Below are 27,068 nucleotides of genomic sequence, written 5' to 3' on the forward strand. Positions count from 1 at the left end.
CAGGCCATTATGTGGAGAATAAAATTGTAATGGAGCCAAGACAGAAGCAGAAAAACCTATTAGGAGGTAATTATAAGTGAGAGAGGATGATGCCCCAGGCCAGAGAAGTAATGTAGAGAGGGGTAAATGAGACCCAGAGTTTGGATTTAGCATCATGGTAAAACAGAGGTGGGGCATAACAAACAGAGGAGAGCCAAAGATGACTCCAGGGATTTTGTCCTGAGCAACTACTACAATGGAGGTGTCATGAACTAACGTGGGAAGACCATGCTTCCATGGAATTCACGAAAGAGTAGGAATTTGGTTGTTATCTGAAAATGTGCTGTTGATACTTTCTGGTAAGACGGAATAAGCACAAGAAGAGTGGGTGTCAGTGGTTTGAAAGAAAATCTGGGATTCAGCAGAGGGGCACATTTTAGAAGTGCTCCATTTCAAATTCCCAATACTTGATATCACAGACAACATTGTGAGGAAAAACACAGAAATTAATGTCTCTGAGTCTTAAAGTGATTCTGAAGAATTAGACTCTGAACATGAAAAAGTTATAGAAATACCTCAAATAATTTATTTACATTTACCTTTTCATGTATGACCTGAGAATAAAATATTATTTTAAAAATCCATCTAGATAGACCTAAATTTCAAGAAATAGAAAATAATTTTGGTGATAAGAAATCACCATGTAACAGTTTAACGGGGAGTGTTTTTCTTAGTGACACAAAAAATATCTTTTAATTGGATACAATGAAATATTATGATAAAAATAACTAATATTTACTAGCCACAATGAGCCAGCGACAGTGCTAAGTGCTATATATGGAAATTTTTATTTCACTTCTCACAACAATCCTATGAAGTAGCTACCAATTTCACCCCGTTTAAGAGAAAGCTCAAAATAGTGAAGAAAACTTACGTGTCTTCTGTATGTCCCATATGATCTTTGTGCTTTGCTGTTTTTTTCCCCTTGGAAAAAATATTATCAGCCTCTTATTTAATAATTCCTCACCTTTAAGAATTTTAAGAATGAAATCTTTAGCATGGGTCTTCCACACATGCTCCACATGTTACCCCAAGCATGGCTGCTCTCTCTGCTACACATAGACCTCTAATTCCAGTCTTTTCTGTCCTGGGTTTTATGTTTTGGGTTTTGTTTGGTTCCCTCTGATCAGGTCAAAAAACAGGCATAGAAGGAGGTGCAGGGCTAAAGGGATGAGTAAAATTTTGTCCCTGGGCTTGAGGCACTTACAGTCTAAAGGGTGACAATACATGAATGGGTGATTTACTTCCTTTCACGTGCCAGGTGCCCTGCCTCTGTGTGTGCAGCAAGCTCTGACAGTGAAGCTACAACTTAGGGCAAGCCCTAACAGAAAGAAAGAGAGGGTGTTTTCTCAACTCCTTTGGCTTCACGCTGTATTACGGGTAATTCCAATAAACATTCCTGGGCTGCAGTGAGCCACTCAGGGAGTGTTTTGATTATAGCTCTCTCATACCTTGTATCACGTAGGCCACAAGAGCATACGCTGTTTGTTTAACCTTGGACTAAAGATGACACACTAGGTTATACAAAAGTCCTGAAAATGATTCAGTTCCGGCTTCCCAGAAAAAATACGAGAAACTCTGACACACAATTACAAAAGCATTCTACTGGTTGGGCTCAAAATCCACAGTTACAAAAACCATTTAGCAATGTACCATAGAACAGATGTCAGTGACATTTACAGAGTATTAGACAATAATATATTAAACAGTAACATTTGCAGATTCATTATATGAATCTACACAGGGTAACTGTACTGGAAGGTAGGGAGTGGGGGGAAAAGGGATGTAGTCCATCCTGGAAAAGGATCAGTCTAGTTGGGGAGACTCTGTGAACCTAGAATAAGAACCAGGGCTGTAAGCACACCAAATTCTAGTAAATTCAATTCCGTTTCACTGATGTTTATAACCCTCATTCATAGTTTGAGAATACATGTACTAAGGGATCTCTTAAGAGGATCTCAGAACTGTGACAGTATCTGCTCAAACCAATGGATTACGATGAAACAAAGTTTTTCTTCCTGATCTACAAATGCAAGACCCTAATGATATAAAATCTGCTTGTGCAAGGAGGCATGAGCAAGCGCATCCTCTAAATTCAGTTGGCAAGAAGATATTTCCTGGGAAGAAGTAACACTGTCGTTAATGCAGTTTACAGAAACATAGACCAAATCACTGTCATTTTTGACAGGTCCCTTAAAAAGAAGTGTGTCAAATACTAAAATATAAGAATTTAGCTGACAGGACTAGATTCTTTGCTAAGAACTGTCTACACAAAGAAGGGACACTGGCAATCATGACACTGAGATTTTTAAGGGTTCTTATTCTCATCTGCAGCCTTGGGATGTATACAGATGAAAAGATTTATTCTCTCCTTCCCCACCATCCTTACATATTCAAACAAGTAACTTCTTTCTAAATTCCTTGCAGAAGGAGGGGGGTAAAAGTCTAGCTGGGAGGAACTTTTGAAAATAGACAGTGTCCCTTCCCCCACTCCATCTTTGGATGCTGATGGAAATGTACTGTGTGTGAAAAAGATAGAAAACTTGAGAATCACTCATTAAGTATCTGAACACAAAAATCAGATACCTTGATGCAGTCTTAGGAGATACAGTAACTCCTACCTCACAAGCGAACCTCCAATAGCCTTTCACTATGCAGAGATGGGATGCTTCTTAGAGTGCAGTTTGAACCCCTGTATCCTGTACCTGAGTTAGGAGTAGCAATTCCTGTTAGGGTATGAATCAGCTGTGTTGTTTTCCAGTGTCACCAAGGCAACATACATGACTGAACCACAACTAATACAGAGATCAGAAAAGTTTTATCAAGGTGAACATCAGCATTAAGATTGATAGAATTAATGACCACTTCATTCTTTTTATCCATGTATTGAAAGAAATGTTACTCTTCTGGAGAAGAAATGTGCTCTGGTATTTCTGAAGTACATCCTATGATAAATTATATTTTACTTCAGCACAGTAAGCATCAGTTTTTAAGCCCCAAAAGACATTTAGTGTGGATGTTTTCCTTGCTTTCTTTGAATAAGCATCAGGTAGCAAAGGCATAAATCCTGAAGGGAAAGGACCTAAGAACCTAGTAAGACAGTTAAAAAGGCAAGAGAAACCCTATCTTTTTATGTTATTATTACTAATGCCTTAGATATTTGACTATTAACACTAGTATGAGAGTACTGCAGTCAAAACTGCAGAATTTGGATAGGACTGCAAAAAAGAAAGCAGTTGTCCTTAGAAAGTCAAATGTCTCCACCTTCTCGGGGTTACTAATGCTGTTTCCCATGGCTTCTTGGAAAATACCACTGTTTTCTCTGGTCTCTTTCCAGGTGCTTTATTGAGAGAGTAAGATGAAGGAAGAGGAAAATATCATAAACAACTTTATTGTGGAAGGACAGCAAATGCTGACCTCAATATGCTTCTGTTCTTTCTACATAACATTCTCATATTTGTAATTGTGGAGGAAGAAGGATGGTCAGAAAACGTGGCATTGGTCATTTGCGGATTGTTCTAGCACAATAATTCTCAAATATATTCATCCTCAATCCTTCCCTTTATACTCTAAATCAGCGCTTCTAAAACTATCTGTGGTGAAGGACCAAATTTAGAAAATTCCAATCTACTGCAAACTTTTGTAAATTACAATAGAAATGAGTTACTAGAAAAGTAAGTTAAAAAAACCCAAAATATACAAAACATAAACCCCCAAATTTTGTATGATTGATTTCAACAGACACAAAATACTCTGCCGAACTGCTATTAAAGTTTATAAATGCTTATTCTCAACTTCTATACTCACCTTGTGGCAGATGGGTAACAAACTATTCCCAACTACAGTCTGCAAAGGACCATCTTAATCACACACATATCCACAAACACAGGACACATACATCCCAGAAGCACACACAAACACATCAAAGTAAAGCTAAATTTCCATCCATTTAAAAAATAATTCAGATTTATATTAAATTATTATATTACATATTTCTTTAGATCTCACTTCATACAAAAAAAGCCGATGAGAAAACAGCAGTCTCCTACCCCAACTCTGTCTTCCAGTGCCTTCTCAGAGTGGCAGCTATCTAACAATCAAACCTGTCGGAAAAGCTGTTAATGCCAATCTCCCCTCCCCCCAGCCTGACCTTCCTCCTGGGGCTCTCTTCTTCTCACAGCTGCTGACCTGGGTATTCCCTCTGCCTCCTTCTATGCAGGGGTTCCCTTTGAGAAAGACTGTACTACTGTTTGAAATATTTGCAGCTCCTGCCTTGGGGTCGATTATATCAATATGTGCCCCATTGATGTCAGGCTTGGTTATGACTTGTGAGGTTCCATCCTATGGAAGGATTTGACATTTTTGCCTTGTTAAACTCAGAAGTGACCATGTGACTTGTTTGGCCAATGACATGTGACATTCCAAGGTGGAAGCTTAAGAGATCTATCATCTCTTTTCCCTCCGCCACAAGACTAGCAATTTCCCAGATAAAGGATGCTCCATCGGGCTGGGTCCCATTATGAAGGTGACAAGGAGCAGAACTACACGATGGTCACATTGGGTGAAAAGAAAGAAACCTGTATTGTAAGCCATGGAGAGTTCGGTCTTGTTTGTTACTGCAACATAGCCTAAGCTGACAGGTAACACTCTTGATTCCTAGATCTTCTTGTTTTGGTTTTACCACCTCATTTTGGTAATGCGTATCTTCTAGTAGTTTCCTGAGAAAGTGTTCATGACAAGAAAGATCTAATATGTCTGAAGATAATAGAATACTGAATTTGAAATAATTTTCCCACAGAATCACAAAGCATTAAGACATTGTCTTCTAGTTTCCAATGATGCTGTTGAGAAGACCACTGTTGTTTTTATTTCTAGTCCTTTGTATGTACCTTCATCCCCTGCCAGAGGCTTTTAATAGGTTGTGGTCGTGTGCTCTGATATGGGCCTTTTTCAAGAGATTTGAATATCTTTTTCAATCTTAATTCTCATGTTTTTCAAATCTAGGAAAGAATCTTCAATATTTATTCCCCTTAAGATCATCTTTTAAATAAGAATTTAGTTGTATCAAAGTTATACATGCTCAAAGTTTGCAGAGTCAAAGCTCTCTCAATGAATATTTACCGTTCCCCAGAGATAACCACTGTGAATTATTTTAGCTAATTCTTTGGAATTCACCTCCACGTCTCTACACACGTTTTAATTGTGGTAACTTGATATTTCTGTTGTAGGCATTACTTACTGATTTTCACTATGGAAATGAGGGTTTACTATCCTCCTTCTTTGCATGCCCACCACATATGTGCTCCTTTCACTATATATCATAAATTTAATTAGATTAATGAGTATTTACATTATTGGGACCTTGTATTCTAATTAGATTTGAGCCATATGATAACTGTGAATACTTTTCCTCTCCTGCCAAACCTTTTGTTTTCCCTGGAGTTAATAATTGTATTGTTCTCTTCGTTTACTTAGTTTCCTAAGCGCATATCACCAATTCAAAATTCTCTACTACTTGTTTAAATCTCATCTCAATACATTCATACATATCAGACTTTCTGTTTGGTGGTTAGCTGGTTTCTCTCTTTCATGCAGAACAATTTCCTTAAATTCACAGGAGTACCCCCAAATGGAGGTCCTTTCTCCGCATTTCTCAAGATAGAAGGATTGAATATATTTTAGTTAGCAGTTTGTTCGCTGGATTTATAACTTTTAAATATTTGGACAAATGTTCTGTAGGCCTCTCTTGGTACTCTTTTCCCAGGCTCTGCAAATGGGATAAAGCAGGCATGGCCTCTAATTCCTGAACCCTTCTGGATTTCTGTCAGGCAAATTGGCTTCCTTCTCACCGGTCTCTCTTCTGCAGACACTTAGGTACCAGCTTCTCCCACTCTGCCAAGTCAGCTACCCTTCCTCCATCTATCCTGTCTTCTAAGCATGTGCTGAATTCTCTCAACTGCCATTGTCTGCTTTTCTGTTCTTTTTGTCCTTGAGGGCTTGTATAAGTACCTTATTGCTACTGTAACAAATTGCCCCAAACCTACTGTCTTAAAAAGACACAAATTTATTATCTTATAGTTCTGGAGATCTGAAGCCCAAAATCAGTCTCAGTGGGCTAAAATCAAGGTGCTGGCCAGGCCGCATTCCTCGAGGAAACTCTAAGGGAGAATCTGTTTGTCTTTTCTAGTTCCTACAAGATGTCTGCATTTCTTGGCTAGTGATCCCATCCTCTATCATCAAAGCCAGCAGCTGAGCATCTTCCAATTTCTCTCTCTCTGACTCTAACTCTCCTGTCTCCCTCTTTCCTTTATAAGCAGCTTTGTGATTACACTGGGCCCACTCACATAATCCAGGATAATCTTCGCAGCTCAAAACCCTTAACTTAATTACGCCTGCAAAGCCCTTTTTTTCAAGTAAGATAACACATTCATAGGTTCCAGGAACTAATACATGAGTATTTATGAGAGGACCATTATTCTATCTATCATAAGGGTTTATACTTTCCTTCCTCCTTTACTGTGGGGTGCCAGGAATAAGCAAAGCAAAAAGTATGTGTTCAATCACCTTGTTTGATCAGGAGCCCAAGTAGTATGTGTCCTGTTTCCAATTCCTGGGATTCTTCTCATATCTTTTTCTCAAATAGATAATAATAATAGTATAGGAATAATAATAGAAATAACCAAATATCACTAAAGCCCTTAATCCATACATGAGATTAGGACAGGCCCCAGAAATGTTTTCATAAACCCTGAGTGCCACTGTTTGGGAGAGAATTTGGCAGAGTGGAAATGGGAAGAAAATAAATAAAATTGGAAAACAGAACAAAGGAGTGGGGAAAAATTTTTTGAAGGAGGTGCTTATAAGATTATCAAATATGCTTGTCGCTCAGTAATATGGGTGCTAACCAAAGACTAGTAGACAAGAATCAGAGATAGGAACAGAAAGGCAACATCACGTATGAAAAAAAGGAAGCTAAATTTAGAATTGGAAGTTCTAAATTCAAACCCCAATTCTCAAACTTACAGTCTGATCTTGCACAAGTCAATCAGGTATCTTGGCTGTGTAGCTGAAGAAGCTGAAACCCAAAGAAATTGTCTTAATTTAAATTAGCAGACATATATGAAAGACCTCAGAGAGACATCTGCTACATTACAGTTGAACGTTAGTTGAATCTGAAGCAGAAACAGTCACTAATTGAAAACTAGCATTATGGCATAAGAAATGCTAACATAAAAACCCAACAGCTGGAAGGCAGACTGAAAGAAAATTATCTTTCGCATTTCTAAAAAGATGGACTAGTCTGGCCATAAGAAAATTCACCTTAATGCATGGGTATGATTGCAGATATTCTATAGAAATATCACTTTTATTCATTAAAAAAAAATTTTATTGAACTCCTCCAACGTGCCAAACGCCATGCTAGGTATTAAGGATATAGCAGTGAATAAGGCAGATGCAATCTCTGCCCTCACCGAAGTTACAGTCTAGCACAGAACTAGTCATTTAAACAAATAATGACAAGTAGTGTGATAGGTACTTTTTAAAAAAATTTTTTCCTCCACATTTGTTACTTTTTTTTTTTTTTTTTTTTTTTTTGGCCATGCCATGTGGCATGCAGGATCTTAGTTCCCTGACCAGGTATTGAACCCTTGCCCCCTACATTGGGAGCATGGAGTCCTAACCACTGGACTGCCAGGGAAGTGCCAACATTTTTTTAATTTATTTTTTTGGCTGCGCTGCACAGCATGTGGAATCTTAGCTCCCCGACCAGCGATCGAACCCTTGCCCCGTGCAGTGGAAGCACGGAGTCTTAACCACTGGACTGCCAGGGAAGTCCCAAGTGTGATGGGTGCTTTGACAGAAACAAAAATATGGAATTCAGGCACCTAAATCAGACTAGAGTGTTGGTTTGGGGTAGGGAGTTAGGTAGGGTACTCAGAGTTCATGACACACCCTTCAGAGCTCAGCTAAAGACTAGGAATTAGTGAAGCAAAAATGAAAGGGGATGGCTAGGCAGAGTGTTTCAAGGAGCCTACTCATTCGCTAGGAAGAGTGACAAGGTATCGTGGAAGCTTTTTAGCCTAATTCTTGTATCATGCATGAAAATGGCGATAGAACTGACATGAGAAGAAAGTGCTTGTGTTACAATGATGCTTTCAGAATGACAGACTCACATCGATGGAATTATAATTTGCTTTCTTCTCAAAGCAAATTCCCTCTCCCACTTTTCATTCTACAACCAGGCAGTAGAGCACAGTGGCTAAGAGCGCAGGCTCTGGAGCCAGGCTGCCTGTCTGGGTTCACATTCTGACTCTGCCACTTGCTAGCTCTAAGACCTCGGAGACGTTTATCTCATCACCCCTCCATGCTTCAGCTCACTCATCTATAAAATGTTCCTAATGTTAATATTTTCCTCATTGAGTTATTATGGGGATTAAGTTAGTTAATAAATCAAAAGTGTTTAAAACAGTGCCTGGCACAAAGTAAGAGCTCAATAAATCTTCACTTGTTGCTGCTACCAGTTTTATTTGCCAACCACTGGCCTTTTGTAAATTTCCAAGAGGATAAGAGGCCATCTGACTTTGTTTACATGGCACTGCTTTCAGTCACAAGGAAGACAAGAATGCAGCAGTACTAGTAGCTAACCACCTGGTCCTCAGAATAGAAATAAGAAGCAACCAGAATCTTCCCGATCAGTTCTGACTCTGAGACATGGGAAGATCAGAAAGCTTCAAAGAGGTCTTCAACTCTTTCAAGTTCTATGGAACTGAGACAGAGATGGCAGAGAGCGTGGCCATGATGAAATCAAGCCCCACAAGAAGGCAAAACTTTGGTGGACCCACCATGATTCAGGCTGCAATACAGAAACAATATTTATAGATGCATACAGAGATGATCAAACTGAGAGAGACCTGTTTACACAAACCAATGCCAGGAGATTAAGTCCAGAATTTCAACTTCGTTCACGCAACAAACATTTGAGTGCCAGCTATGTACAAGACACTGTTCTAGATGTTAAGAATATAGCAGTGAAAAAAGAGACAAAAGTACCTGCAAACACAATAAATGAGCTAAGTAGATAACATACCAGAAAGTGACAGGTGCTATGGAGGAAAACTAAGTAGCAAAAGGAGATATGCAGAGCAAAAGATCAAAGAGAGAGGTGGGGTGTAGGGTGAACAGTTTTCATCAGGGTAGTAAGGGAAGGCCTCACAGAAATGCGGACGTTTGAGCAAAGACCTGAGGAGATGAAGAGGACGTGGAAACGTCTGGAAAGAGCATCCCGAGCAGAGAGAACAGCAAATGCAATGTCCCTGAGGGGAGTGGGTCCAAAGTGTTTGAGGAACAGCAAGATGGTCAACAGGCCTCTGAGCAGAGAAAGGTAGGGTAGGAAGAGCAGAAAGTAAAATCAGAGAGGAAATGGGGTCTTGTAGGCCTAACTGTAAGAATCACAGCTTTTTCTGAGTGAGATGGGGAGCTACTGGATAGTTTTGAACAGAATCATGGTGTGGTCAGCTTTAAAGTTTAAAAGGATCACTCTGGCTGCTGGGCTGAGAAAGGAATGAAGTTAAAGGTGGCTGATGTAGAATCCTAATCAAAGGTAACAGTGGCTTGGACCAAGCTGGTATCAGTGGAGATTGGAAGATCGGTCACATATTTGGAAGAGATAACAACAGGATTTGATGACAGATTGGATGTGGGGTGTAAAAGAGCTGCTGAGTCGCCCTCAGCAATGGGAATGATGGAGGTGCCATTAACTGAGATAGAGAAGGTTGTAGGCAGAGAAGGTTTCTGAGGGGAGGTGAGATCTGGAGTTTGGTTTTGGGTTTAATAAAATGCAGAGGTCTATTAAATACCCAAGTAGAGATGCGGAGTTTCTTGGATATACAAGGCTGAATCTGAGACTAGGGAGTTGTGAGCTTATTTATCATATCCAATGCCATAAGAATGAATGAGACACTGAGGGAGAGAGTATAGTAACAGAAGAGGTCCAAGGACAGAGACCTGGGACACTCCAATATTGAGAGGTCAGTGAACAAAGGAGACTGAAAACAATGACCAGGAGTGCACGATGAAAATCAGGAGAGTGAAGTGCCCTGTAACACCGAAGAAACAAGTGTAACAAGTGAAGAAAGTGTTACAGGGAGGAAGTTGCAATCAACTGTGTCAAGTGCTGCTAAGTGAGACCACTGAGAACAGGCCATTGGATTAAGAAATGTGGAGAGCAGTTTTGGTGGAATGCTGAGGGCAAGAGCTAGCTGGAGTGGATTTAACAGCAAATGAGAGAAAAGAAATTGGGACAGTAAATATATAACTCTTTCAGAGATACTTACTGTAAAGAGAGCAAAAAAATGGGACAGTAGTGAGAGGAGAAAGTAGAAATGGAGAGTTTTGTTGTTGCTGTTGTTGAAGATTAATTTTAAGAAGCAACATATTAATTTACATAGGGAACTATAACTGGTAAACAGAACAGAAATAGATGTAACAGATCAGTGCTTTCTCCTCTCTGTTGGAAAACTATTGGGAAAGTACAATTAAAGTCACAGGATTACTTCATGCGTGCTGACAACAGCTCCACCTTGCGCTCTTTCCAATTATGAAGACTCTCAAGCATCCATCTACACTGCAGGGGAAGAACTGCTAAGGAGATCAGATGTTTGAATCACTTGGGCAGGGTACCCGTCCCTTGACCAGTGCTGGAAAAACTCTAACCATTCATTCTTTCTTTCATTCAAGAAACATTACTGAGCACCTATTATATGTCAGTTACTAGGGATGCAAGTTCAACAAAACACAACTTTGCCTTTAGGGAGCTCATGGTTCAATAAAGGATGCAGACAAACAAATGAATAGTTCCCATGTAATGTTAAAAGAGGTATGAGTACATATAAGGGACAAAAGTTGAATTAAATAGTTAACTGTTTAGTATGGGGACATTTGGGTCATTCCTTTTTTTTTTTTTTTTTTTTTTGCTGTTATAGAGAGGTGTTTGGGATTTCAATTGTTTCCAGGAATTCTTATTGATAACTGTTACATCAAGATTATAGGAAATCTTACCAAATAAGAAGGAGAACTATTATATTCCTGCTCATTACAAAAGCAACCAAGAAAATAAATCTGAATAGTATGAACCACCTGAACACAGGCAAGTTGGGAATTCATTCAACAAACATATATTGAGCACCTATTATATGTCAGGGCATGGTTCCAAGTGTTTGAGATACATCAGTAAACAAAAGAAAGATAATGCTTTTCAGAACGTGTATTTTAGCAAGGGAGCCAGTCAACAATAAACATAAATAGTAGTAAAACAGGGTTTCCCTGGTGGCTCAGTGGTTAAGAATCCGCCTGCCAATGCAGGGGACACGGGTTCGAGGCCTGGTCCAGGAAGATCCCACATGCCGCGGAGCAACTAAGCCTGTGCGCCACAACTACTGAGCCTGCGCTCTAGAGCTCGTGAGCCACAACTACTGAGCCCACGCGCCACAACTACTGAGCCCACGTGCCACAACTACTGAAGCCTGCACACCTAGAGCCTGTGCTCCACAACAAGAGAAGCCACTGCAATGAGAAGCCTGCCCACCGCAACGAAGAGTAGCCCCTGCTCACCGCAACCAGAGAAAGCCTGCGTGCAGCAACGAAGACCCATCGTAGCCAAAAAATAAATAAATTTATAAAAAAAAAAAAAAAGTAGTAAAACAGACAGTATATTTGAAGGTAATAAGTGCCATAAGAAAAAATAGGGGTGATTGAGGTGGGTGTCAAATTGTAATTTTAAGTAGTATTGTCAAGGCCTCAGTGAGAAAGTGACATTTCAGCAAAGACCTGAAGGAGGTGAGGGAGTTAGCTCTCTTGATATTTGGAAAAAGAGCATTTTAAGCACTGAAACAGCCCCCAGGTGCTAAGGCAGAAGAGTGGCTGGTGTACGGCAACGGAAGTAGGGGGAAGTTCTTAAGAAGCAATTGCAGTAATCTAGGTAAGAGATGAAAGTATTATACATCCAGCTCACTTGCAGTGGAGGTGCTAAGTAGTCAGTTTTTGGATATATTTTGAAGGTACAGCCAATAAAATTTCCTACGGGAATAGATGTGGGATGTGAGAGAAAGGAAGGTATTAAGAGTCATTCCAAGATTTCTAACCTCAGCAATTAAGATGAGAAAGACTGCAGGTGCAGATGTGAGGGGGAAAATCAGTTCAGTTTTGGACATATTGAGTTTGAGATGTCTATTAGACACCTCTGTATCACCTAGGATCCTCTTGGCCTCCTTGCCTGTAGGGTCTTCTACCACTTATTTTGTCTTCATTGCCATGGCCAACCAACCTCAGGCAGTAACCACCCAATAGTGCTTTGCCTCATGCTCAGGCCACACATCTCACACAGGGGTCTGTTTGGTGCCCACATGAAACGGAAGTATGTGTATGTTGCAGAGGAGGGTAGTGTTAGCATCCTCTGACTGAATCTTAACCTCCTGTCCTGACTCACTACTTTTCCCTACCCTCACTTCCCCAAGATTGTACTCCCTAATAAAATAAGAGCACAGAAGACTGCCTCAGATTCTGCTTTCTGGGAGAACCAAGGCTAAGACAACATCCAAGTGGAGGTGTGAGTAGGCAGTTGTTTAAATGAGTCTAAAGTTTGGGAGAGTGATTTGGGAAGATATAATTTTGAGGGTTGTCAGCATGGGCATTGTATTTACAACCATGACGCTAGATGAGGACACAAAGGAGTGAACAAAAAAGAGAAATGTCAGAAAGAGGAGAAGTTGAAGATTTTATGCTAGTACCTTTGAGAGCAGAAACAATGTTTTATTTACTGCGATAGCCCCAGTTTTGTAGTACATAGCACAAAATAGGTGCTCAACAGGTATTTTTAGAATAAACAAAATAGGTCACCATGGCCTTGGGGTTAGGTAGAAAAACAAATTAAGTCCTGAGAGGTGATGAACTAGAATAGGCAGTGTTCATGGAACTTGAGTTCACAGTGAGGGTGAAAATTAGGTTCAACAGCGGAAGCAAGAGAGAAAAATAACAGGAAAAGGAAGCCGTGGTTAGAAAAAAGCTCTCAGATACCACTTTCTCCTTGAAGCCTTTTATAATCATCTCTTGAGACCTTCCCCCTTTGCCATCTTATCTACCTTATACTGTATCAACTTACATCCATGTGTTCTTCCCTACTTTCATCTCCCCAATATTGACCCTCTTTTCCAATTGAAAAATTGAGTCAAAAGTGGGAGTAGCTTTCAAGTCCCAGAGATAAAAACGGATGCTAAAGTTTGACATTTCTAGTTCATTTCTATGGTTTATGGAGATGCCAGAGCACATATATGAAACTGGGAGACTACATTTCAAATCTAAAGTATATCCAAAGCATTTAGTAAAATAACTTGCACTTGAATGACTGGATGACTGAATGAGTGAATGAACAAAATTAGGTGAAAACAGAGGCCAGGAGAGCGTAAGTCAAGGAGAAAGTATGACTTAACAACTGTTTGAGGCCCACTGGTCTGAGAGTAGGGCACAAGTGAATAGGAGAAGTGGGCCTGCAGTCCCACTAGCACCTAGGAAGCACCCAGGAAGTCAGCAAAGTAACTAAGGCATGAAGAGGTAGGCCCTAAATGAAGATCAGTGTGAACAGAAAAGAAGAATATACGGAAATTTTTAAATAAAAAATTACTGTATTTGGTGAATGAGAAGCATTGGTTATGAGCAAATAATTCTAATATTTTGATATCATGTATAGGGCCAGGGTAAGAAGAGCAGGAAGATAATAAGCTCAATTTTGCAAATGTATTTGACACAAGGGTGAGATATACAAATAAAGCTAGTAATAGGCAACATTTAAATAGACACTTATTACATGTCACTGTGCCAAGTACACTTTCCATGAATGATCTCATTTAATTACCACAGTAACACTATGATATAGGTGCTATTATCATCTTCTCATTTCACAGATGGGAAAACTGAGGCGCAAGAATGAAAAATATGCCCAAGTCACACAGCTAGTAAGTGGCTGAACCAGGATTTGAACCCCAAAATATTAAGGATTTTTTCCCAGGACCATAGAGATATTCATTATTTGTTCAATATTTACTGAGCACCACTACATTCTAGACATTGTGCTGGGGATGGGAGGAGAGAAATTCTGGTGGTGAACAAGACAGACATGGTCCCTACCTGCACAGACCACACATGGACATTAAACAAATAATTACAAGTATGATGAATCAGAAAAGAATCTCAGGGGAAGGGAATAGCATGTATAAATTCCTTGAGGTGAGAGTTTACAGTAGGGAACAAGAGAAAAGAGCCTGGAAAAAATAAGAAGACTAACATGGCTGGAGTGCAGAGAGCTAGAGGGACTGCTGGGGAGGCTGGGAAGAAGACGAGCCCAGATAATGGAGGGCCTGGCCTTAATGACAAGGACTTAAGATTGTGTTCAGTAAGCAAAGGGAAGGACTGAAGGAATTCAAGCAGGGTAGTGACTTGATCAGATTTGTATTTGTTAAAATTTGCTCTGGCTGCAGTATGGCAAATGGATTGGAATGAGCCAAGAGCAGTTTTGTAGGACCTCGATGGTAGGTAGTGCAGAACTTCAAGCAAGAGATGAATGTAGCTTAGACTAGAGTGGGATGAGAAGCCACAAATCCTATTTTTTTAAGGCAGGTCTAGGTGATTCTGATGTGTGTCGGAGGTGTCTTAAGTTTCTGAACTGAGTAGATGGACAGGCTGTACTTTACTGATCCGAGGTCTACGGGAAGAGGCTTTTGGAGGGAAGAGGTTGAGTTTGACATCAAGTCATCTAGATGAAAGTGTAGTACAGGCAGTTAGAAATATGAATCTAGAGTTCAAAAGCAAGATCTAGGCTTGAGTTTTGAGCTGGACAGTCTTTGGCAAAGGGTATTTGAAGCCACCGGAAAGAGGATGAGACCACCTAGGAAAATGCACATGGTGGGACTCGAGAAGAGGATGAAGCTCAACAGGATTCCAATATTTAACAGTTGGCTAAAGGAGGAGAAGCTGGTTGTTAAAGAACAACCAGAGAGGTAAAAGAAAACAAGAGCAGAGGGCAGAGAATATTTGGATGAGGCTGTGGGCAATGGTGTAAAATGCCAGAATGAGGTCTTGTAAATGAGGCCTGAAGCTTGTCTGTGACAATTCAGAGCTGATTCAGGTGTGTGGTAAGAACAGAAACTAGACTGGAGAGGGCTGAGGAGACTGGGACATGAACGTCCACGGGGTAAGAGACAATCGCGGTTGGAGAGGGATTTAAAGAGAAAAATGTTTTCCAAAAAATGAGAGACTTAAGAATGTTCAAATACTGGACAGAAACGCCGGTTGAGAAGGAAAGGTTGAAAATAACAGAAGGAAAGGGGGATATTCTTCAGCCCAAAGAGAAAGGACGAGGGGATCTACAGGACCAGGCTAGGGAACTCTTTTTCAACAGTAAGTCAATAAGGGACGGAGCTCTGTTTTGGACCCTCTCGGCTTCCTAAAACATGTTTGCTTTAAGGGACTGAAAGTGAATTACAATAGACATGAAAGCCCGGGAGAGGACTGTCGAGTTCAATAAAAAGGATAATGGTAAAGTCGGTATCGTGTCTCGGGTGACCTCTGAAAGGGCAGTTTCAGTAGCTTCGAGGCAACGGAAGTCACACTGCGGGTTCACAGGGGGAGCGGGTGGTGAAGAAAAGGGTGCAGCCGCTGCAACCCTGTGCTGCAGAAAACGGGCTGTGAAAAGAAACCGACACAGGATGGTGCAAAAAAAAAAAAAAAAAAGGCGGGCAGGTGGAGGAGGAAGGTAAGACATTTCGAAAGTGTAGAAGAGCAACCTCGGATAGCGCAGGTCACGGCTCGGAGGCCGAAGATGTGCCCCCCAGGCCTGGCCGTCCTCGCTGTTGTACTGAACCCCGCCAAGGTGACCGGAGTCCCAGAGCCTCCGTCCCCCGAAACAGAACGGCCCCGCCGGCGGGCGCCAGGTTTCTCAGCGGATTCTCGAAGCAGAGCCGCCCAGCCCGCCCAGAGGGGCGGAAGACCCTCCCCACGGGGGCCAACGACGCCCCCGGGCCGCGCCGGCGCAGCGCCGCGGCCTACCGTCCCAGAGTCCAGCCCAGGCCCCAGGCCTCGGGGGCGACCGCAGAGCCGCTGCAGGCCTTCCTCCCCAGCTCGCAGTACTCTCGCACTCAGGCGCGGCCCCGACCCAGTGGCGCGTCTCCCCCGTCCCGGCAGCGTTTGAAACTTCCCGGGGCTGGCGGCGCTCGGGGACCCAGACCCGGCACGCCGCAGCCGCCCTAGAGCCCGCCGCTTACCGCCGCAAGGGCAGCCCGCGCGGGGGTTTCCATCGAGCAGTCGACACCCCTCGGGAATTCCCCACCCCGCCACACACAAACCCTAACTCTTCCTGCAAATTTCCGCCGCCGGTTTTATCCGTCGATAAGCGGCAGGGCGGGGGAGGGAGGAGGGGAGGGGGAGGGGGGCTTAGATCATTCCTCCCCACCCCTGGCCCCAGACCACCTCCGCCTTCCCTCTCCCCGCGGAAGCCCTCCGCCGTGCCCGAAGGAACTCGAAGGTCTTCGGCAAGTTCCGCCTCCAGCGCTGAGGGCGGGGCCGCTCGAGCTCCTCCGGGCCGAGCTCGGCTGTTTCCGTGCGCGGCCGCTGCGCACTCGGCACTGGGCGGCGCTGGCTGGCTCCCTGGCTGCGAGTCCTCAGTCGGCGGCGGCTGCTGCTGCCTGTGGCCCGGGCGGCTGGGAGAAGCGGAGTGTTGGTGAGTGACGCGGCGGAGGTGTAGTTTGACGCGGTGTGTTACGTGGGGGAGAGAATAAAACTCCAGCGAGATCCGGGCCGCGAACGAAAGCAGTGACGGAGGAGCTTGTACCACCGGTAAGAGGAGCAGGAGGAGGAGGCAGGAGCCGGAGAGAGCCGGGGGGACGGAGGGGGGACGGGGAGGCGCCGGACACCAGCGCTCGGGGCCTTCCCCTCGCAGGAGGGGCCGTGGTAAAGATGGAGCCTCCGCCCGAGCCCCACACCATCGCCGCCGCTCGCAGCGAACAAAGAATAATGGCGGCGGACTGGAGCCAGCGGCGGCCGGGGCGGCAGCGACTCTGCCTGCAGCCAGCGGCGGCGCTCATGGCGGGGGGCGGCGGGCGGGGTGGGAGCCGGCGGCCGGGGGTGTGTGCGGGCGGCCGGCCGCGGCGAGCTGGCGCCCGCGTTCCCGCCGCCGCCGCCGCCGGGCCGACCGGGGCCCGGCGCGGAGCCGGGAGCCCAGAGCCCGAAGCCACCCCGGGAGAGGCCGCCCGCCGGCCTAGCCCTGCCGGGCGCTGCCCCCCGCTCCGCCCGCCCGGCCCCCGCCGCCCGCCTCGCCCCCGACCCGGCCCGCCGTCCGCCCGGGCAGCGCCGCCGGGGTGCCCGCGGGGGGTGGAGGAGGAAGAAGGCGACAGCTGAGGGCAGAGGAGGTGAAGGTGCCTGCCTTCTCGGTAGCCTCCTTGTCTGCATGCCCGCTTCGCGAAGGGAAGCGCTGCTCCGGCTGACCTACTCTCCTCTCCACTCTCTTTGTGCAATAAAGTTCGAAACCCAAGGTTTCCTTTCGTACTGTATTTTATTCACGCCCTTTTCCCCTGCTCCCACCCCGTTGGAAAGATGTTTTCTGTGTTTTTCTACTTACATGAAGAAATGAGAACTCTCGCTTTTTAAAATAATTTTTGACTCTTATCCTCACCCTCTTTTTTTAAAATCAGTAGTCATGGAAATGCATTCTTTCGGGGAGGAAGGGGGTGCTAAGAAAAACATATTGGTAGTAACTTTTTAAAAACTGTTGGGATCTTGTAAAAGGGAAGCTGATGTTTGAAAACAGTTTCGGTTTTAACCCTTTTCAATAAGGGAATAATCACTTGAGAGATTTTGAAACACTTCGTTGAAACATATTAGCCGATGTACTTTTGTTTTACATCACCTTTTTTTGGGGGGGCGGGCAACCGTGGTGTTGGGTCTTCTGGATCTCCCCATGTACCCCCTGCCATGTTTCGCACATCTTTCTGTCTAAATGTAAACAAGAGATTGGTTAATACTAATTCTAAAAATAGGCATTTAAAAGTATCCATTATTAGTCTAGCGTGCGGTAGGTAACCCCAGCCCCAGAGCGACAATAATTTAAGCCGCAAGGTTTATTTTTTCTTTCCCTGTTGGGGAAGAGGGACAGCAGAAAAGTCATTGACACATCAAAGATTAAAAGACAATTTTTAAAGGACCTGGGATATGACCTATTTAAGTTTGCCTTGCCTTCTTCAGAAGTTAGAATTTCATGCTAGCCTTAGCTTGCAACAGTTTTGCCTTCTAAAGGTTTAAGTTAATACAAAAGATACTTTTGGTTGCCAGCTATTGAAATCTTTTACACTCATTTCCTGAATTAAAAAATAAAGCCAAAATGGTTATTTTAAGTGATGCAAAAGATGAACAGGTTATTTGTTTTTAAAATACTTACCTGTCTCAGGGTGTGATAGAATTGTGATTGATACAAGGTTTCTTGTTAGGAATAAATATTGTTAGTAGAAGCACTGTCTTCTGATTTTCTGTTTGCAAGTCACTTTTCCAAAACCTACTTTGCTGTATTGCAAGTCTTTAAAAACCCACCTTAGCAATTTGTCATTACCAAGAAACAATTAAGAAGATGTAATAAAGAGTTTTTCCATAAGAATTGGGAAGATGATTTTATTTCCAAACACTGAGGAAATTATGGTCTTGATGATACTATAGATTACTGGTTTTCCTTAACGATTTTCTGCAAACCAGCATAAGTTGAGTAACAGACTATATGACAATGACTCTTCCTTTGTTGAATTAGAAAAAAAAGTTTTCTGATAGGATTTTTCTTCAGTCTTATCCAAAAGATTTTTTAGAAAATTTTATTTATAAATTCATAATCTAATTCTTTTAGTAATCTCAGGTGAAACTTTTTAAACTTTTATATTCATTAATATTTGAATATTCATTTAGAGCTTGTTACTAAATTATACTTTTGCTCCCTCCCAGGGATCAGCAGAAATTACAGTTAAATCTGCTTGAACCTTTTCTTAATGGACATGTATTCAGAAAGCCAATGAGTCTTTGACACAAATTGACTAAAGAATATTAAAAGGACACTTTTTATGGAATTTAAGACTTTAGTGTTACACTTTTCGAATGATTTTTTTTTCCACATAAGGACCTAAGGAAACTTAGAAACCTGATTCATAAAATGGCACCTTCCTTTTTCTGCTTTCTGAAATTCATTTTCATGATTAGATCTGATTAATAGACTTTTTGTTTCTTCATAGAGAAGTAGCTTTATTTTGTTTTTCATTCTAAGACATTGGGTTTTGTTTTGGGGGATATAATATGGTTGCAGTAAAACCAAGTATATGTCTCCCACTTCACCTCATTTTAAAAATCTTTTTCCTTTTTTTACACAGTAGAAAAAAATTATTTACTTGTAACCTAATGCTTACAATGTATCACTGAAATTTATAATTTCATTTCAGTATCTTATCAGGAATGGTTATGTAGACTTGTTTATAGCCAGCCTGTGACATAATCTTGTAAGCATATCTTTCTTCATGTTACAGTGTCACCTCCAGTGATGGCTTCTTTATTGAATAGTTAGAGCTCAAATCTGAATTTAAGGATATAGGGAATGGAAAAAATGAAAAGATTGGTTTTTTTCTTACTCATGTATGAACTCATCTCTACATTATCACTTGAGACACAGTTTGTGGTACTTCAAATATTTAGCATTTACTGTGACAGAGAATGTAGTTAATGGAAAGAGCATGGGGTTTGGGAATCACATGCCAGTTTGAATCCTCCTGTTGCCACTACTATCATGTGCCTACCCTCAAGGAATTTTGTGACCTACAAGAAGTTTCTTGATCTTTCTCAGCCTTAGTTTCCTTATCTGATAAAGCTACTTTATAGCATTGTGAGATAATTATAAAGTACTTCCTTAAGGATTCAATTAATGACAGCTATTTATTTTTAAGGTTTATTTTAACTTCCTAGCTTGGAACCTTGGGCAAGTTTCTTCTCCGTACCTCAATTTGCTTGGTCATAAGTGTACGATATCTAGCTCATACAAATGTGGGAATTAAATAAGTTAATGCATATTAAACATGAGGCATGTCACAAGTGCTCAACAAGTGTTTCCTATTATGTTTTAAATTATTCATCATAATTGTTACTGTGTTTTAATACACTGGGCCAGAAGCTGCAGCGAATCCAAAGATGAATTACATTGTCATATCTCTACCCTCAAGGAACTTTTGGGGACATGATGACTAACAATGCAGAGCATTATGTCATCAGAAAGCAGTCAAAGGAAAGAGAGATCACACCTGAAGATGGAAGAAAGGATTATGTTTTGTATTTCCAGTTTTATTTTTTTAATAAATAATTCATTCAGATAGTCCGTAATTCAAAACACATAGGATGTAATACAGCAGGGAGTCATGTGTTTTGCCCTCCAGTCACCCAAGTGGCACCAATTTTTGTTTGTCCTTTCAGAGGTGTTCTGTCCATACACAAGCAAATATGTATGTACTCTCCTCCCCGCCCATCCCTGTTGTACAAATGATAGTATACTATGTACACTCATATATCTTGCTATTTTCACTTAACATGGTTTAGCAGTTGGTTTGTGTCAGGACATAAAGAGCTTCATTCTTTTAATTATGAGGCACCTCATCATCTGGATATACCTGTGTTTGTTAACCGGTTGGTGAGCTGATTTTATTTTTAGCTCTTTTGTGACCATTTAAAGTAAGGAATGCTGTCATTATGCCTTTATTTCTTTAAATGAAAGATTTTGTTTGAATGAGAGATGCCAATTTGGAAATTATTTGAACTGCCTTAATTACCTTTTTAGTTTCAGGGGTTTTTTTTAAGTTTTATTAAAATGATCGCGATGTACATGAAGAGGAAAGCAAGCTGTAGAAGATTTAAGTCTCAAAGTGAATTTAATCTGAATTTAACTCTTGTTGTGGTTCTTATAGCCCTGAACAAACTACTTCCTTCTGTTATTTCAACCAAAAATAGTCTATAGTTTTCTCTCTGAATGAGAAAGAACATCTCATGTAGTCCAGACCTTCTATTAAACAGACTATTCTCATGGACTATTACTACCCAGTAATCCTGATTAGTGTACTAGCTTTCTCCGAGTTAATTTTTTATATACTCATTAACTTATTTTTGATGATTTTCTAATGTTTCTTAGTGTCATTATCAGTGAGTTTTATATTTGATATCTAAATAAGTGGTGAGTTTCTTCTGTATGATTGTCTACTGAGACTTTACTGCTGAGATAATTTTTTTCTTTTTTTTACTGTGAAAGCCCTTGGTCAACCAGTTGACCCAAGTAATACTCATTTCAACTAGAAAACAAAACAAGTTTCAGTACCTCTGTTTCTTTTTTGGACCTTCTAAGCAGCATTTAACTATAGTTCATTTTAAATATACATGCTGTTAGTGTATTTATCTTTAAAATACACATGCTGTGAGTTTTTTAAGTTGATTAAGCTTAGAAAATGATAACTAATACTCTAGCAGCAGGGACACAAAAAAGTCCCTTATCTTTCAAAAAAAATCATTAAATGAAGCTGTTATGGTGTATCTCATTCTTTGTATGCTTACGTTGACAGTTACATATGTTAAAGCTTTTAATGAAAGAATATTGTCTTACTATTATTTTGAGGATTTACTAGTATTTTTATATAAAATACTAATACATGCTATTTTTGCCCACTCAGTGACTAAAATGTTTACAAAGCACTTATCTTTCTAGATTTGGTTGGGGGGGGGGGGAGTGGATAATTGAAATCTGTAAAGGCAGAAAAGTTTTCTTCTGGAACATATCTGGAGGCTACCAGGGAATTAAATGATTTCTCACAGTGTCATTGTATCAGTGAATTGCCTTTTGGGGTAGAGGTAAAGGTCTAGAACTAGAACAATGGCTACTTGTTTTCCTCTGCCAATTTAATACATATGCTAACTCAGTCATTATATGTGCTTAGTCTGGTTAAACTTTTTGGAGTTGTAAGAAGAAAGTATGGTTTTAAACTTATTTTGTACTATCAATCTGTAAATGTAGGTTTTTGAGACATACTTGAAACACAGATAAGAATAGCCATTTGTTTCTCTTCTCACCCAGCATGCCCCTCTTTCCTTAGTATATACAAAGTCTTATCTTGCGTCCTGTTTGTTTTATTTTATTTTGTTTTGCATTCTTCTCTTAGCTCTGCCAGTCCTGGCCCTGGAGAGATATGTTTTGTTATTTTACCTAGTTTTGTTCACCTGTCTCCTAGGTTACCAATAAGAAGGGAGGGAGGGGAAGATTTATCATTCATACTTTGGTGTTAATTCCAGCAGATAAGTAGAAGACAGTATTTTACATAACCAGTGATGAAAAATTTACCTTTATGTATTTAATCAATTCTTGAGGCTAGTTACATGAATCTCAACTTAACAATAGTACCCCTTGTTAAACTTTGAAATGCCTGAGTTGCTTTTTCTCAGGGTTGAAGTAAAGTAATAAAAGTTTACCATAAATGAGATGGACTGTCTGAACAAAGTCTTCCTGGCTGGATTAATCTAGACTCTGAATAGTCTATCAACAGTGAAGGTTTGGAGAGTAAGAGGTCTGAGGGATCGATGGTAAGTTTTTTCCTAAAGGAGAGAAGTAATGACTGACATTTGGTTGGAGAAGAGAGAATTAAGTGAGAAGTTAAAATAACTAATGACCTTGGTGTCAGAGTAGAGGGTATGTCTGAGAATTTATTTATACCAATGGTAATAGAAAATGTCTTTCCCAAAGATTAGTGAATCGTCTTGGAAACTAAGATTTCTTCAATTTTTTTTTTTTTTTTTTTTTTTTTGTGGTACGCGGGCCTCTCACTGTTGTGGCCTCTCCCGTTGCGGAGCACAGGCTCCGGACGTGCAGGCTCAGCGGCCATGGCTCACGGGCCCAGCCGCTCTGCGGCATATGGGATCTTCACGGACCGGGGCACGAACCCAGTGTCCCCTGCATCGGAAGGCGGACTCTCAATCACTGCGCTACTGGTGAAGCCCTCTTTCTTCAATTTTAACTCTTTTCCTAATGAGCTGGTTATCTGCATGTGAGTTTCTGGTTATAATTATATGACAGCATAGATGTAACTAAAAGTGTTTGTTATCTAAACAAAGCTGAATAACAATTTTTACAGTTGTTATCCCTATTTGTGTAAGCGATTAGCAGTAGGAGACTCAGAAATATCTTGTTTTTCATCACTGAAGTGAAAATTATTGCTTGTTCTGAATTCTGTACTCTTAAAGGGGTGTCATTTCCTTAAAAGTGTCAGTAGCAGCTTTATTGTTTGCTGTTACGGTTTTACTTCCTGCCATTTATCAGTCTAGTCATTTATTCAGTGAATGTTTATTGACCATTAGCTTTTTTGTATTTGGTGGAATAATCACGAGAAAATTTATTCATTTAGGTATTTTTATAGATATTAAATGAAGTATTGTTCTAGTTGCTATAAACAGTAAAGCCTTTGTATGTGGCTTTACCGCCCTCATGGAACTCACAGTATAGTGGAGGTGACAAAAATATAAGAAAGAATGATTTATATGTGGCAGAGTATCAGTTTTTGCTATCTTGAAGGACTGTTGAGTTTAGAAGAGAAGGCGTTCAGTGAGGAAATGTTTTGTGAGAAAGATAGTATTCAAATTGCATATGGAAGAACTTGGAAGGTAGAAGTAAAGGGGAGTATATTGTAAGCAGTGGCATGGACAACAAAAATGAAGACATGGAAGTAGAGTGAACTTGATATGTTCACAAGTTGGTGAGGTGAAGAAAGTGTCACATTAAGTATAAATCCACACTACGAGAAACCCTGAGTGTGAGGCAGGAAGCTTTAAGTTATTCATGTAAGAGGAGGAACGACATAAACAGGAATGGTGTGATATTTTGGGCTAAAATATAGATATCCTGACTCTTAATCCTTTCTCCTTCATGATAAATTATATTGCAGTTTAAAAATTGGACATCATTGATTCATTTTTAGCAGCACTGTTGAACTACAGTTGACGTACCATACAGTCTACCCATTTCCAGTGTACAGTTCTGTAGTTATTTAGCATGTTCACAAGGTTGTGCACCTATCACCACAGTCAGTTTTAGGACATTTTTGTTAATCAAAAAAGAAACTCCACATCCCTTAACCATCACGCCTCAATCTGTCCATACCCTGAGCCCTAGGCAACTACTAATGCGCTTTCTGTCTCTAGATTTGCCTATTCTGAACATTGCATATCAAAGGACTCTATTGTGATGAGCTTCTTTTACTTAGCATATTAATACTTTCAGAGTTCATCCATGTTGAATCTGTCAGGACTTCATTCCTTTTTATTGCTAAATAATACTCCATTTTATGGATATGCAGTATTTTATTCATGAATTCATGTATATTTGGACTTTGGGGCTGTTGCGAATAATGCTGCCATGAACATTCATTTATTGCACATGTTTTCATTTCTCTTAGGTTTATACCTAGGAGTGGAATTGCTGGATTGTATAGTAACTACTTTAACTGCCAGACTGTTTGTCAGACCTATGGTGGTATCTTTTTACATTCTCACCAGCAATATATAAGGGTTCTGATTTCTCTGTATCCTCACCAACACTTTTTATTTTTCATTGTAGCCATTTAGTGGGTGTGAAGTAGTATCTCATTGTGATTTAGATTTGCATTTGCCTAATGACTAATGCTGTCTGGCATCTTATTGTGTACTTATTGGCCATTTATATATCTTGGAAGAAGTGTCTGTTCAGATCCTTTGCTCATTTTTAAATTGGGTTATTTGTCTTATTGAGTTGTAATAGTTCTTTATTATTCTAGATACAAACTTCTTAGCAGATATATCTGATTTATAAAAATTTCTTTCATTCTGTGGATTGTCTTCACTTTCTTGGCACGAAAGTTTTTAATTTTGACAATTTCCAGTTCTGTTTTTTTCTTTCGTTGCTTGTGCTTTTTGGTGTCATATCTTGGACATCATAAATTCTTATTTAATTATAACAGACATTTTCTAAATATCTCTGAAAGCCCAGGCAAACAGGACACCACTATTTAACTAAAAACTAAAATCTAGTTTTAGTTTTTAGTTAGAAAAATAACTAAATCTGCTAATGCATATTTGGAGTTACACCCCACCTGCTCTGGTCTTCTCTTTTATCCTGTGTCCAGATCCCTTAGTTGAGTGACTGACCAAAAGAAGCAAAGATAAAAATCAAGAACTAACAACTTTGAGTGAAACATTTTAATTCAATATACTATATTTTGCAAATTATTTATGAGAGAATTTATTATGTTTGTGTGGGTGTAGTATATTACTCATAAATTCTGCTATTTGGGGGGGAATTCACACTTAGCAAACTTTTACCATGAAGGCAGTAGTAACTCCTTCATTTTTTGCAGATGACTAAACTGAGCTCTGGAGAATTTAAATTTACATACTGGTAGAGCCTTTTCCCTGGGCAAGAAATAACAGTGAAGCATAGTCTTCATCACTCTGAATATTAACAGCATTATCTCTTTGTGGATAAAGTTTCCAAGGTTCTAGCTTTATTGATGATTACTAGAAATTTTTGTTCCTCAACAATAGTTAAGTTTTGGTTTATAAAAGTTCACTTGAAGGAAGTAGCCACGGTCTTGAAAAAATATATTGATTTCATTATCTTATTAATTAGGTCAGCATCAACAGAAAGATTACCATAAATAGCCAGCTCTTGCTTTCCTTTTTTCCATAATTCATTGTTTTCTTATCATTTCAAAATAGTTTATGGTTTGAAGTCATTGTTAACTAAATACTTGTTTGGAGGGACTTTATAGGTAAACTGATGGTAGTTTATACTTGCCTAGCTCTTCTATATGTATATAATACATTTTTCATCTCTTACTATTAGCTTGTGAGCTCTTTGAGAGAAAGGTTCTTGCCTGCTTTAAAGTATAGTCCTCATAGTTTTTGGCAGAACACTTATTATGTAATGTGCACAGAAAACTTACTTATAATGAATGAGTCCCTCTTGGAGGGTCACAGATTTAAAAGGCAAGATTAAAACCAATCCCCCTTTAGAGTTGCACAGGTTAAAGGAAGCAGACATAAATGTTTATTAGACAATTAAAACACTGAAATTACAGATTTGTTTTTTAAAAGCCAAGGAAATTAGGTTCGTTTTTCATAGCTTAAAAAGAAAGTTTTCTCCTTTGAGTTTTAGTTAATTCTGATGCTTTACTAATACTTTCCACCTCTGAAACATGAAAAATAGCATGAGATTGTATTAATCAAAGTGATTACCAGAAAAAACTGCCTGATTGGTAAAGAAGTACATTTACGTGGAATGTTGGACTTGATTCAGCATTGATTCTTTCAGGATTAGAGATAAAGATACCTAAACCTGAAGTGAGTCTTTATCAAAACTGTACGTAAAGTCTTTGCTCATCTGCATGTCATTTTTCAACTTTGTAGAATAACCATGGCTAATTTTTAAGATATAGTTCAATATACCCTTGGTGCTTTGAGTGCTTGGGATTTTTCTGGTAAGCAAGACATAATTAAAATGATTAGCATGTTGCTTAATAGTTCATGCAGTTCTGCTGTCAAATATTTCTTCACTTTTTATAATATTTGAGGCTAGGTGGTATAGCCCTGAACAGTCTTGTGAAGTTCTTACAAATCTCTTAACATCTTTAGTTCTCCATCTGTGAAGTCACAGCTAAAACCAGAATTCCTGTCTTATGACTCCCACCATATAACATGTGCTGTCTCACTTCACGAAAACTGATTTTCACTCTTTGATGTCTAATTTGTAAATAATTCACCAAGAATAGCATTTTAAAATTTAGCTCAAAACAGAACTGTTAAAATGATAAACGTTAACTTTATAAACTTATTTTTGAAAACACTTGGACATTCATTTTCCATTTCAATGTAAGTTATTTTCACATAGTCCCTGGGGTTTTATTGAG

At 40.2% G+C, this 27,068-nt stretch overlaps 2 protein-coding genes across 8 annotated transcripts in view; one reads left to right on the forward strand and one right to left on the reverse strand.

The window, feature by feature from the left end:
* The window catches only part of LOC307187526 (uncharacterized protein), a 239,132-nt gene extending 222,611 nt beyond the window's left edge, over window positions 1-16,521 (reverse strand). For both annotated transcript variants that reach the window (XR_013828635.1, XR_013828636.1), the window contains exons 1-2: window positions 16,350-16,521; window positions 7,063-7,114 (exon numbers count right to left, since the gene is read on the reverse strand). The gene's annotated coding sequence lies outside the window, so the exon portion shown is untranslated. The remainder of the gene's footprint in view (window positions 1-7,062; window positions 7,115-16,349) is intronic.
* A 69-nt stretch (window positions 16,522-16,590) lies between these two features.
* Window positions 16,591-27,068, forward strand: part of CREB1 (cAMP responsive element binding protein 1) — a 58,301-nt gene continuing 47,823 nt past the window's right edge. For 5 of the 6 annotated variants that reach the window (XR_013828632.1, XM_079923704.1, XM_079923708.1 and 2 more), the window contains exon 1: window positions 16,784-16,920. The gene's annotated coding sequence lies outside the window, so the exon portion shown is untranslated. Of the gene's footprint in view, window positions 16,921-27,068 lie in introns of all 6 variants that reach the window. The other variant, XM_079923705.1, reaches the window with a different exon arrangement.

Source organism: Stenella coeruleoalba, assembly GCF_951394435.1.
Source record: "Stenella coeruleoalba genome assembly, chromosome: 6".
Lineage (NCBI taxonomy): Eukaryota > Metazoa > Chordata > Mammalia > Artiodactyla > Delphinidae > Stenella > Stenella coeruleoalba.